Genomic DNA, 13,484 nt, shown 5'->3' on the forward strand with positions numbered 1-13,484 from the left:
ATCTTGGGATTGTAAGTTTGAGCCCTACACTGGGTATAGAGATTACTTAAAAATCTTGGGGCACCTGGGTGGCTCAGTGGGTTGAGGCCTCTGCCTTCGGCTCGGGTCGTCGTCTCGGGGTCCTGGGATCGGGCCCCGCGTCAGGCTCTCTGCTCGGTGGGGAGCCTGCTTCCCTTCTTCTCTCTCTGCCTGCCTCTCTGCCTGCGTGTGATCTCTGTCAAATAACTAAATAAAAATCTTAAAAAAAAAAATCTTGGGGCGCCTGGGTGGCTCAGTGGGTTAAGCCTCTGCCTTCGGCTCAGGTCATGATCTCAGGGATCTGGGATCGAGCCCCACATCGGGCTCTCTGCTCGGTGGGGAGCCTGCTTCCTCTTCTCTCTCTGCCTGATGCTCTGCCTGCTTGTGCTCTCTCTCTCTCGTCAAATAAATAAATAAAATCTTTAAAAAAAAAATCTTGGGGCGCCTGGTTGGCTCAGCTGTTAAGCGTCTGCCTTCAGCTCCGTTCATGATCCCAGAGGGAGCCTGCTTCTCCCTCTCACACTCCCCTTGCTTGTGTTCTCTCTCTAGCTGTGTCTCTGTCAAGTAAATAAATAAAATCTTAGAAAAAAATTAAAAAAAAATAAAAATCATAAATACAAGTCAGAGCATAGTACAAATTAGCTCTAACCCTCCATGATTTCCCCCACTTTTAAAATAACATCAAAATCTTTCTAGGACATTGCAAGACTGTATCATCTGACTCTTGGCCACCTCTTCCATCTTACTTTCTTCTATTTTCATCCTCCCTCACTGTTTTCCACCAACACTGGCTTTGCTGCTCCTTGAATACGTTAAGCATTTTTTTTTTTTTTAAAGATTTCATTTATTTGTCAGCGACAGAGGGAGAGCGAGCGAGCACAGGCAGACAGAGGCAGAGGGAGAAGCAGGCTCCCCGCTGAGCAAGGAGCCCGATGCGGGACTCGATCCCAGGATGCTGGGATCATGACCTGAGCCAAAGGCAGCCGCTTAACCAACTGAGCCACCCAGGCGTCCCACGTTAAGCATTTTCTTGTCTTAGACATTTGTACTTATTGTTCCCTAAGTGTCCCCTTCTCCATGTACTTGTGTGAGTTTCTACTCTTTCACTAGTACATGATTCATAGACAGCAAAAAGGTACTTGTTGAATTAATGAATGGATAGAATTTTGATACATGAATAAAATGGGATAGTGTGAAATTGTTAGAAAAGAATAAGGTAGGGCACATGGGTGACCTAGTCGGTCAAGTGTCTGCCTTTAGCTCAGGTCGTGTTCCTAGGGTCCTGGGGTCGAGTCCCTCGTTGTTGGGCTCCCAGCTCAGTGGAGAGTCTGCTTCTCCTTCTCTCCTTGCTCCTCTCCCTGCTCATGCTCTCTCTCTCTTTCAAATAAATAAATAAAATCCTTAAAAAAAGAAAAGAATAAGGTAGAACGTCCTAGTATGTAATGACCTCTAATGGGAAGTCACAACAGAAAGAAAGAAATATATAGTACATTGTATGGAATAGGCTTTCATTTGTGCAAAAACAATATATATTTCTGGAAATTTGCATAATGGGGCACCTGGCTGGCCCAGTTGGTTAAGCATAAACTCTTGATCTTGATCTTGATCTTATGGTTGTGAGTTCAAGCCCCAGCCCCATGTTTGGCTCCACTCAGGGCAGGGAGCCAACTAAAAGAAAGGAATGAAGGAAGGAAGGAAGGAAGGAAAAAAAGGGAAGAAAGAAAAAAGGAAAGGAAAGGAAAAGAAATGAAAGGAATTAGTAACATCAGGGCGCCTGGGTGGCTCAATTGGTTAAGTGTCTGCCTTCAGCTGAGGTCATGATCCCGGGGTCCTGAAATGGAGTCCCACATCAGGATGCTTGCTCATCAGGGAGTCTGCTTATCCCTCTGCCTCTGATCGTGCTCTTTCTTTCTCTCTCCTTCTCTCTCAAATAAATAAAAAGAATCTTTAAAAACAAGAAATTAGTAACATCTCTTAACTCTGGAGGTTTAGGGATGTCTGTGAGAGGGAGACTTTTCACTGTTCAGTCTTTTGTACAACCAATTATTTATTCATTTATTATTTTTTAATTTTCAGTTCTTTTTTTAAAATTTTTAAAAAGATCTTGTTTATTTATTCAACCGAGACAGAGTGAGAGAGGGAACACAAGCAGGGGGAGTGGCAGACAGAGGGAGAAGCAGTCTTCCAGCTTGAGCAGGGAGCCGGATGCAGGGCTCAACCCCAGCACCCCGGGATTATGACCTGTGCCAAAGGCAGACGCTTAACGACTGAAACACCCAGGTGCCCCTCAGTTCTCCTCTCTTGAGAAGATGCTTTTATTGAACAGTAAGTTCATCTGCTTGCCGCTCTCCCTGCTTATGCTCTCTCTTTCAAATAAATAATAAATAAAATCTTTAAAACAAAGTCTTGATTAGTTCAAGGTAAACATTTTTTTAAGTATAATTGACCTACAATATCTATACAGTATTAGTTTCAGGTGTATATCATCATAGTGATTTGATATTTTTACACATTAAGAAATGACCCCTGGGGTGCCTGGGTGGCTCAGTGGGTTAAGCCTCTGCCTTCAGCTCGGGTCGTGATCTCAGGATCCTGGGATTGAGCCCCGAATCGGGCTCTCTGCTCAGCGGGGAGCCTGCTTCCTCCTCTCTCTCTCTGCCTGCCTCTCTGCCTACTTGTGAGCTCTGTCAAATAAATAAATAAAATCTTTAAAAAAAAAAAAAGAAAGAAATAACCCCTATGGGGCGCCTGGGTGGCTCAGTGAGTTAAAGCCTCTGCCTTCGGCTCAGGTCATGATCTCAGGGTCCTGGGATTGAGCCCCACATTGGGCTCTCTGCTCAGCGGGGAGCCTGCTTACCTTCCTCTCTCTCTGCCTGCCTCTCTGCCTACTTGTGATCCCTGTCTGTCAAAAAAATAAAACCTTAAAAAAAAAAAAAGAAATGACCCCTATGATAAGCTTAGTTACCATCTGTCAGTATGCAAAGTTATTATAATATTTTTAAAAAGATTTTTATTTATTTATTTGACAGAGATCACAATAGGCAGAGAGGCAGGAAGAGAGAGAGGAAGGGAAGCAGGCTCCCTGCTGAGCAGAGGGCCCGATGTGGGGCTCGATCCCAGGACCCTGGGATCATGACTTGAGCCGAAGGCAGAGGCTTTAACCCACTGAGCCTCCCAGGCACCCCGCAAAGTTATTATAATATTATTTACTATATTCCCTATGTTGTACAAAGCATTCCCAAGACTTATTTATTATATTGTACTCCTCTTTTTTTCAGATTTGATTTATTTGTTTGAGAGAGACAGCATGAACAGAAGGGAAGGGCAGAGGGAGAGGGACAAGCAGACTCCCTGCTGAGCAGGGAGCCTGATGCGGGGCTGGATCCCAGGACCCTGAGATCATGACCTGATCAAAGGCGGATGCTTAACCAATTGAGCCACCCAGCACCACTGTATTGTACTTCTTAATCCCCCCTCACCTTTTCATCTGACCCATTAAATTCCCCACCCCACTGTGGTAAAATCATTTGTCTCCTTATCGATGAGTCTGTCTCTGTTTTGTTTGTTCATTTGTTTTGTTTTTTAGTGTCCACATAGAAGTGGAATCATAAGATAATTAGCATTTACTTTTCTCTAACTTATTCTACTTAGCATTATACCCTCTAGGTCCATCCATGTTGTCACAAATGGCAAGATCTCATTCTTTTTTATGGCTGAGTAATATTCCATTGTGTACATTTCTTCTCTGTCCATCTGTTGATGGATACTTAGGTCAAATTAAATGTTTGGGTTTTTTGTGTTTTGGTTTTTTAGATCTTTTTAAATAAGTAACCTCTATACCCGATGTGGGACTCTTAACTTATTAACCCCAAGATCAAGAGTCACAAGCTCTACCAACTAACCCAACCAGGCATCCCTTATTTCCTTTTCTTCTTGTTCTTTTTTTTTTTTTTTAAAGATTTTTATTTATTTATTTGACAGAGAAAGATCACAAGTAGGCAGAGAGGCAGGCAGAGAGAGAGAGAAGGGAAGCAGGCTCCCTGCTGAGCAGAGAGCCCGATGCGGGACTCGATCCCAGGACCCTGAGATCATGACCTGAGCCGAAGGCAGTGGCTTAACCCACTGAGCCACCCAGGCGCCCCTTCTTGTTCTCTTTTAAAATTTATTTTTCTTGGTGCACCTTGGTGGCTCAGTTGTTAAGCATCTGCCTTTGGCTCAGATCATGATCCCAGGACCCTGGGATTGAGCCCTCCGTTGGGCTCCCTGCTCAGTGGAAAGCCTGCTTTTTTCCCCCTCTCCCACTCCCCCTGCTTGTGTTCCCTCTCTTGCTGTGTCTCTCTCTGTCAAATAAATAAATAAATAAAATCTTTCAAAATAAATAAATAAATAAATTTTTCTTGTGATAAGAACTTTTTTTTTAGATTTAAAAAATATATATATTTGTTTGAGAGGTAGTGCATGAGAGAGAGCATGAGTGGGGGTAAGGGCACAGGGAGAAAGAGAAGCAGACTCCTGGCTGAGAAGGGAGCCCATTCTGGGGCTTAATCCCAGGACCGGGCATCATGACCTGACCAACCTCAGTTGGTTAAATGCTTAATCAACTGAGTCATGCAGGCGTCCCTGAAGTGATCAAACAGAGCATGTTGACCATCTCCCTCTGCTCTTCCCCCTGCTCTCTCTCTCTCAAATAAATAAATAAATAAGCACATGGAAATCTCTACAAAGATTTCCAATAATTTTGCCACTTTTACCCTATCCAGTCAGATTAATATTCCATCTTCAGTATTGGGGCCAATGTGATGTTCTGAGGTATGTCCAGATGGTTCAAATCTCTTCAGAATATATTACGATACTGGGCATGAAAGTTAACATAGCTCTGGGGCAAGACTATACATATATGCTATTTTCCATTCCATGTGACAGTTAACTGTTTCTGATCCTTCTTTCTCACTGGAATGGAAAAGAATTAATTCACCAAATCAGTGGTCACATATCATGTATTTGAAGCAATGCTAATCTGCTTTAGCAAATATACTAAGCCTGGTATAGCAATTCCAATCAGGGCTACTACATTTGGGAGTTTGCCTAGTCCACTGCCATCCTCTAGAGTCTGTCTAGGATTCTGCCAAATTAAAAATATGAGAGGGACCACTACGTCTACATCCTTTAAATCTTTAAGAATGTCACTAATTTGTCATTCCTTATAAGATGTGATACTTCTTGGGGCGCCTGGGTGGCTCAGTGGGTTAAAGCCTCTGCCTTCGGCTCAGGTCATGATCCCAGGGTCCTGGGATCGAGCCCCGCATCAGGCTCTCTGCTTAGCGGGGAGCCTGCTTCCTCCTCTCTCTCTGCCTGCCTCTCTGACTACTTGTGATCTCTGTCAAATAAATAAATAAAATCTTAAAAAAAAAATCTAAATTCTTAAAAAAAAAAAAAAGATGTGATACTTCTTATTGCTATCTTGGCTGGGTTAAGGGGAAGTTTCAAAGATTTCTACTTGGCCTTCTCTATGATGATAACTCTTACTTTATAGGTCACTTTACAGGACCGATGTGGTGGTTCTGTTAATTACCAAATACGTCAATTTAATTTATACATTTGAGAATTAGGGAAGTTACTCTTGGGTGTGTCTGTGTACACAGTGGATCTATTGTAAATTGAACCTGAGCCAGCACTCCATTTATCATATGATCTCCATATGTCCCCACTCTAACTGGGGGACCCTGATGATGTTTTTGGTCCCTTGATATCAATTTCATCTCATTTCTGAATTCCTTGTGCCCAACAGTCCTTGAATTCCTTGGCTAGTATTTCCCTTCCCTCTGTGCTGGCTGCCCAAGTAAATGGTAGTAGACCCCTTTGGGGAAGGACTGAAGTTATCATTGCCATCTCTACTTGCCATGGTGTTGCAGAGTCCTTGCTCCTGGAGACCTGGCCTCTCCATTAGTCACTGGCTTCCAGATCTGGAAACCGTAAGTTCTAGTCCAGAAAATGGGCAATGAATCGTGACTCAGCTCCTTGATCTTTCACCCTTGATTTATTTTAATTACTATGTTGGCCATCTTGCCCTTAGGAACATTGTGTACTATCAGCCATCTCCATAGCTCTCTGCAAGTCAAATGCTTCTGGCTGCCATTCAAACCACAGTTCATTACAATAATTGCATTTACATTGCTTCTGATGTTAGGGGTTCCATCTGGCTCTAGTATGTTAGGATCCTATCATTTTCACTTGTTCTGAAAATGCAGGGGCAGCCACTATGGAGCTTCTCAGTGATGCCTGTGGACCTTTCCTCAGAACATTCTTCAGGGCCCTCCCATGGAAGAGAGTCATTTAGTGAGTTTTCTGGTTTTACATGCTATATGCACTTCAACCTTCTTCTCTGAGCTTTTTGAGCCCTGTTTTCAGCATCTCCTACAGCAGTTCTGACATTTCTACTTCATTTGTTCTGACCCAGAGTTTTCTCCAAGCTCTTAAGAACCATCCTGGCAACATGTTAACAGTGTTTCTCAGGGTCCTTGTCGGGGTGTTAAATCCTGTATCCCAGGGGCGCCTGGGTGGCTCAGCGGGTTAAGCCTCTCTGCCTTCAGCTCAGGTCATGATCTCAGGGTTCTGGAATCGAGTCCTACATCAGTCTGTCTGCTCGGCAGGGAGCCTGCTTCCCTCTCTCTCTCTGTTGGGTCTCCCAATAATAGGTCCATGGTCAAAGGAGTGAGACTGATACAAAGCAAAAGTCAAACAAAGCTTTATTTCACGCCAAGCATTAAGAATCAAACCGACCGTCAAACAGACCGGTTGGGGCTGCCCCTTACAGAGAGGGAGACCCCTCCCTGCCTCACAGACTAACTTTTATAGAGCAAAGGCCATGTGGCTGGGCCCGGCCACACACAGGTGGCAAATGAGATTGTAACACACAGAGAAACCTGCACAGTCATGCTAGGTCACACATGGGTGGCCAATTGAATTACAATTCACCCCATAGTAGCTATTTGAACTAGCCTATCACCTTAGTCAGAATTGGCGCCCATAAGGCACCCAAAAGGTGGGGCCCACACTCCTTGGTAGCTAGGGAGACAGTATGCGCGCTTTACTGATTGGATGTCTCCACCAGACCCGACTCATCCCTGCATTTGGGCTGTTATCTCCACCTGACCTGACCCACCCTTATATTTGGGCTTTGTTACCTGGGATTGGTTTCCTGGACTTGCTTTTAAGTAAGTTGGGTGGGGGGCAGTGTCCGTTTACGTTTTACTGCATAAACAACAAAATGGCTGTTCAACAGGGGTGGGGCCTCTCTGCCTACTTGTGATCTCTCTCTCTGTCAAATAAATAAATAAATAAAATCTTTAAATAAATACATAAATAAATAAATCCTGTGTCCCAGGACAATGTTCCCATATTGATAATCTCTTCCTCATCCAACTTTAGGTTCAACTTTGCCCTACTTAGATCAGGCCTCAGAATTCTCAGAATGCAGTTTCATTTATATCCTCATGGCCTCAGTCAGTATACATTGGTCATGTTCTACAGGTCTGTTAGATATGCTCCCTTCCTCCCCTACCATGTCCTGGTCATTTGTGTTGTCATTTAATCTTAGATCTTGGCCTAATGGCCAGGTTGAGATGTTGGGATAGATCCAGATGGGGAGGCCCATTTTTTTATAGGGCAGAGATTTCTGCATCATCTTCAAGCAAGGGAGAAAACATATATATTTTTTTAGCAGGAGAGAGAGGGTGGGGGGAGTTGGTAGAGGGATAAAGGGATACTGAAAGAGAGAATCTTAAGCAGGTTCCACTTCCAGTGTGGAGCCAGACACGGGGCTCAATCTCACAACCCTGAGATCAGGACCGGAGCCGAAATCAAGAGTTGGACACTTGGGGCGCCTGGGTGGCTCAGTGGGTTAAAGCCTCTGCCTTCGGCTCAGGTCATGATCCCAGGGTCCTGGGATTGAGCCCTGCATCGGGCTCTCTGCTCAGCGGGGAGCCTGCTTCCTCCTCTCTCTCTGCCTGTCTCTCTGCCTACTTGTGATCTCTGCCTGTCTAACAAATAAATAAAATCTTAAAAAAAAAAAAAAAGAGTTGGGGACTTAACCTACTGAGCCATCCAGGGACACCAAAAACTATTTTTTTTTTTGAAAGATTTTATTTATTTATTTGACAGAGAGATCACAAGTAGGCAGAGAGGCAGGCAGAGAGAGAGGGGGAAGCAGGCTTCCGGCTGAGCAGAGAGCCCCACGTGGGGCTTGATCCTAGGACCCCGAGATAATGACCTGAGCTGAAGGCAGAGGTTTAACCCACTGAGCCACCCAGGCGCCCCCAAAATATAATCTTTAACAAGAAGGAGTGGGCAACTTATAAAGGCCTAGAGGTTATAAATCCTCCAGGAAACTGGAGGTTCTAGATTTTCAAGTAAAGATATACACCCAGATACTGCCATCTCTTGCTTCCCATTTCCACTCCTTGTCAATCAGAACTCCAACCTGGGTGTAGCCAATTTACTATGACTGACAATTCAACTTCCCTGGAGCTCTGCAAATCGTATAATTAAGTCCTGAGCCTAATCCTGATCCTCAGGTTTTTCTGCCCTCTGGCTGCAGGAGATGATAGACTCTACCTTGCGAAAAAGGCTCTTCAACTTTGACACTTAGCCTTTCTTCAAAGTATCTATTACTCTCAACAACAAACATCTGATTACTACTCAAATGCTTAAGTTGTTTTCCCCACCCCTATGCATTCCTTCCTTCAGGCAAAACATCCCAATTTATCACAGGTGAAAATTTTAACAATTGCATTGTTATCACGTGCAGGTGTTAACAATCCTCCACCTACCACTAGTGATGGTCTCCTTGTTGTCAACCGGCTGGTGAGTGATCCCACTCTCAAATCTCATTTTATTTTTTTAAGATTTTTGTTTAGGGGCACCTGGGTGGCTCAGTGGGTTAAAGCCTCTGCCTTTGGCTTGGGTCATGATCCCGGAGTCCTGATATCAGCCCTGCATCGGGCTCTCTGCTCAGTGGGGAGCCTGCTTCCTCCCCTCTCTCTCTCTCTCCCTGCCTCTCTGCCTACTTGTGATCTCTGTCTGTCAAATAAATAAAGTCTTAAAAAAAAAAAAAAGATTTTGTTTATTTATTTGAGAGAGAGTATGAGCAGCAGGGAGGGGCAGAAGCAGACTTCCCGTGGAGCAGAGCCCCTCCCCTCACAATGTGGGGCTCCATTCCAGGACTCGGGGATCCTCACCTTAGCAGATGGCTGACACCCAATCAACTAAGCACCCCCGGGTGCCCCAAGACTTTTTGTATTTAAGGAATCTCTACACAACGTGGGGCTTGCAGTTACAACCCCAAGATCCAGAGTTGAGTGTTCTACAAGCTGAACCAGCTAGGCACCCCTAGAGCATTTTTAAATAAGCAAACAAAAAGGAGAAATGACAAATTATCCATAATCCTTCACCAAGAGTTAACCACTGTAAATATTTTGGCATATGTCCTTTCAGAATTTCAAATTCAAAATTATATTGTGTATGTGTGTATAATTTTACAAAAAATGAGCATATTGAATATATGGTTAGTAAAGTTATTAAACTTAGCAATGTTTTATAAGCATCTTTTCATATTTATATCTATAACAGCCGTTTTTTAGAACAGTTTTAGATTTACAGAAAAAAAAATTGAGCAGATAATACAGAGAATTCCCATAAACCCTCAACCCCCCTGCAGGTTCCCCTAATACTAACACCTTGCATTAGTGTGGTCCATTTGTTACAATTAGTGAACCAGTATTGAAGCATTATTATTAAAGTTCATAGTTTACATTAAGGTTCACCCTTTGTACTCTTCTATGAATTTTGACAAATGTATAATGTCATGTACTCACCATTACAGTATCATACAGAATAGTTTTATGGCCCTAAAAATGCTGTGTACTTCACCTAGTTATCCCCCTTCCCTAGCCATTGGCAACCACTGATCTTACTATGTTTATAATTTTGACTTTTATATCATCCTTTTTAACGGCTGCATAACACTGTCTCATGTGGATTTATCCAGCCAAACCCCTATTATGGGACACTGATGCTGTTATACCATTTAAAGGAAAAACTAGAATGGTAACACCGCAGCAGCAAATCAAACTTTGCTGAACTGGCCCTGGGTTCACTTGCTCACATACTCACGCTTAAGTTATTTTGATATTTCATTATCTTTGGGCAAAGGAGCCTTTTTGATCTCATACACTATCTTGGAAACCAGAAGAAAACATCTGGCACTCACACTGATGGGAGAACCAAAGCAAAGCTGTAAACACCATCTGTTAATTTTTCCTTCCAAAGGAGTCTTTCCAAACTTGCGGAGGGTTCTCTTTGCGAATGCGTTGTCACAGCAGCACCTGGAGCAAATGGAATCATTGAGGGTTCTAATGATGTTCTGGGCTCAGAGGCTGAGCTTCTGAGCTTCCTGCTGCACAGGTGCATGTCCTCACAGGCTGCCTTTGCTCTCCTTCCATTGGGCCAGACTCTACCTCCTCAACCCACGGCTCTGTATGGATGTGTATTTTGTGCTCACAAAAGGGGCTGGCTGAGGGGTCCAGAGAGGGTTAAAATCCAGCTGCACTCAATTTGCCAAGCTTTATAGCCTGGCATTGCATCCACTCAGGAGGATGACATTTTCTATTCTGGACAAAGTCACAGTTTAGCCTAGTGGCTGGCCTTGTCTTCGAGCTCACTGAGTAAGTATTGTAACTGTCTGTTTATACATTTGTCTTTCTCCAAAGACTCTTCTTCTTCTTTTTTTTAACAGAGGGAATGCATATGCCACTGGTGTGGGGAGGGGCAGAAGGAGAGAGAGAGTCTTAAGCAGGTTCCGACTTCCGGCGTGGAGCCAGATGCGGGGCTCGATCTCATGACGCTGAGATCATGACCTGAGCCAAAATCAAGGGTCAGAGGCTTACCTATCTGAACCAAGAAGTGCCCCCCAAATTTTTGATGATTGAAACTTGGTATTATTTAATCTTTGTTCCCCCTGTAGCACAGCGTTTGGTGTATAGCAGAGCTCGGTATATTAGCTGAATGATTACTAGAGACAGGGCTCTTTTAGCTCAGGGCCAAGACAGTCTACCCACACAATTTAAACACATTTAATAACATTATCTTTTACTATTACTACTTAGTATTAATGAATTGTCTTTTACTCTTTTTAAAAAAGATTTATATATTTGAGGGAGAGATAGAGGGAGAGACAGAACGAGTGGGAGGAGCAGAGAGAGAGAGAGAGAGACTCTCAAGCAGACCCCACAGTGAGTGGGGAGTCTGACTTGGGGCTCCATCCCAGGACCCTAAGATCATATCCTGAGCCGAAACCAAGAGTGAAAAGCTTAACTGACTGTGCTACCCAGGGGTCCCTGTCTTTTACTCTTCCACGGGATGACCCTTGCCATGCTGCTTGCTCTTTTTTTACTAGGTTTTCTCCTGTTTTTCATATCTGTTCTCCATCTCTCTGATTCTCTGAACCACTCGATAGCTTTTTGAAGTTGGTCATTACATCTCTGTTCTGAAAACTACATTCCCAAACTCCTTTTGCCAACTGAAGACTAACTCGATTCCATCAATGAGAAGTAATGGCAGGCAGCTGGAGGGCTGGAGGAAGGGAGAGTCAGGGCAATTCTTCTCTTATGGCTGTGAGTGCATCTTCCAGTAGTGGGTGTGATCTTCTCCATGGTTTCTACTTCCTCTCACTCCTTGATTCCATGTCCTGCTGCCTGCCCACCTCCAGGCACATCCTGTTCCCTCCAGAGCCACAGTAAGAGTTTGGTGTGTATCTTTTCAGTATGTTATCTATGTTATGCCCCAATAATGTATCCGTGATTAAAGGAGCGAGACTGATATAAAGCGAAGGTCAAGCAAAGCTTTATTTTGCGCCAAGCATTAAGAATCTAACCGAACGTTTGGGGACGCACATCTTACAAGAGAGGGCGACCCTTCTCTGTTTCACAGTCTAGCTTTTTTTTTTTTTTAAGATTTTATTTATTTATTTGACAGAGATCACAAGTAGGCAGAGAGGCAGGCAGAGAGAGAGGGGGAAGCAGGCTCCCTGCCGAGCAGAGAGCCCGACGACTCGGGGATGGATCCCAGGACCCTGGGATTATGACCTGAGCTGAAGGCAGAGGCCCTAAATCACTGAGCCACCCAGGCGCCCCTCACAGTCTAGCTTTTAAGACCAAAGGCCATGTGGTCGGGCCTGGCCCGCACAAGTGACCAATGAGATTTTAACACACACAGGAAACTCCACAGTGATGATAGGTGACCAATTGAGTTACAATTTACTCTAGTAGACATTTGACCCAGCCTATTACACCTTGATTAGGATTGGCGAGGAAAAGGCTCCCAAAGGGCGGGGCCCATACTCCTTGGTAGCTAGGGAGACAGTATGCAACCCCCCACTGATCGATGTCTCCACCTGGCCTGACCCACCCTTGTATCCGGGCTTTGTTACCTGGATTTGTTTTTAAGTGAATCCCCTGGGGAAAGGAGAACAGGGACAGTTTAAGGGTTAAACAACAAGGTTTTTGTTTAACCTCAATGAAAGCCTCTTGTTAAAATATAAAAATATAAAATAGGTCCTTACAGTCTATGCTTAAATATCTAAACCTCCAGTTACTTATTTAAAGTTATTTATTAAAAAAAATTTGTGGCAGGGGCAGGGCGTACCTGGGTGGCTCCGTCGGTTAAGTATCTGCCTTCGGGTCAGGTCTTGATCCCAGGGTTCTGGGATCAAGCCCCGAGTTGGGCTCTCTGCTCAGTGAGGACTCTGCTTCTCTCTCTCCCTCTGCTGCTCCTCCTGCTTGTGCTCTCTCTGTCAGATAAATAAAAAATATTTTTAAAGGATTTTATTTATTTGAGAGAGAGAAAAAGAATGAGAGAGAGAAAGGGAGCATAAATAGGAGGAAGAGACAGAGGGAGAGAAAGAAGCAGACTCCCCACTTAGCAGGGAGCCTGATATGGGGCTCGATCCCAGGACCCTGAAATCACGACCTGAGCCAAAGGCAGAGGTTTAACGCACTGAGCCACCCAGGCGCCCCTGTTTCTTTTTTTTTTAAAATGGACACAGGGGCGCCTGGGTGGCTCAGTGGGTTAAAGCCTCTGCCTTTGCCTCAGGTCATGATCCCAGGGTCCTGGGATCGAGCCCCACACTGGGCTCTCTGCTCAGTGGGGAATCTGCTTCCTCCTTCCTCTCTGTCTCCTCTGGCTACTGTGATCTCTGTCTGTCAAATAAATAAATAAAATCTTAAAAAAATGGATACAATATGTATTATTCTATAACTTGCTTTTTACTTCACAGTGGATTGTGGTAGTTACTGCCCCACTGCTCTACCAAAAGATTTTTATCAATTCGTACTGCCATCAACAGTATATAAGTATGCTTATTTCTCCATCCACGATGGCACTGGATGTAATTAATCCTTCTTTTATTTATT

The sequence above is a fragment of the Lontra canadensis genome, unplaced genomic scaffold (assembly GCF_010015895.1).
Source record: "Lontra canadensis isolate GAN:19392208 unplaced genomic scaffold, GSC_riverotter_1.0 scaffold19, whole genome shotgun sequence".
Lineage (NCBI taxonomy): Eukaryota > Metazoa > Chordata > Mammalia > Carnivora > Mustelidae > Lontra > Lontra canadensis.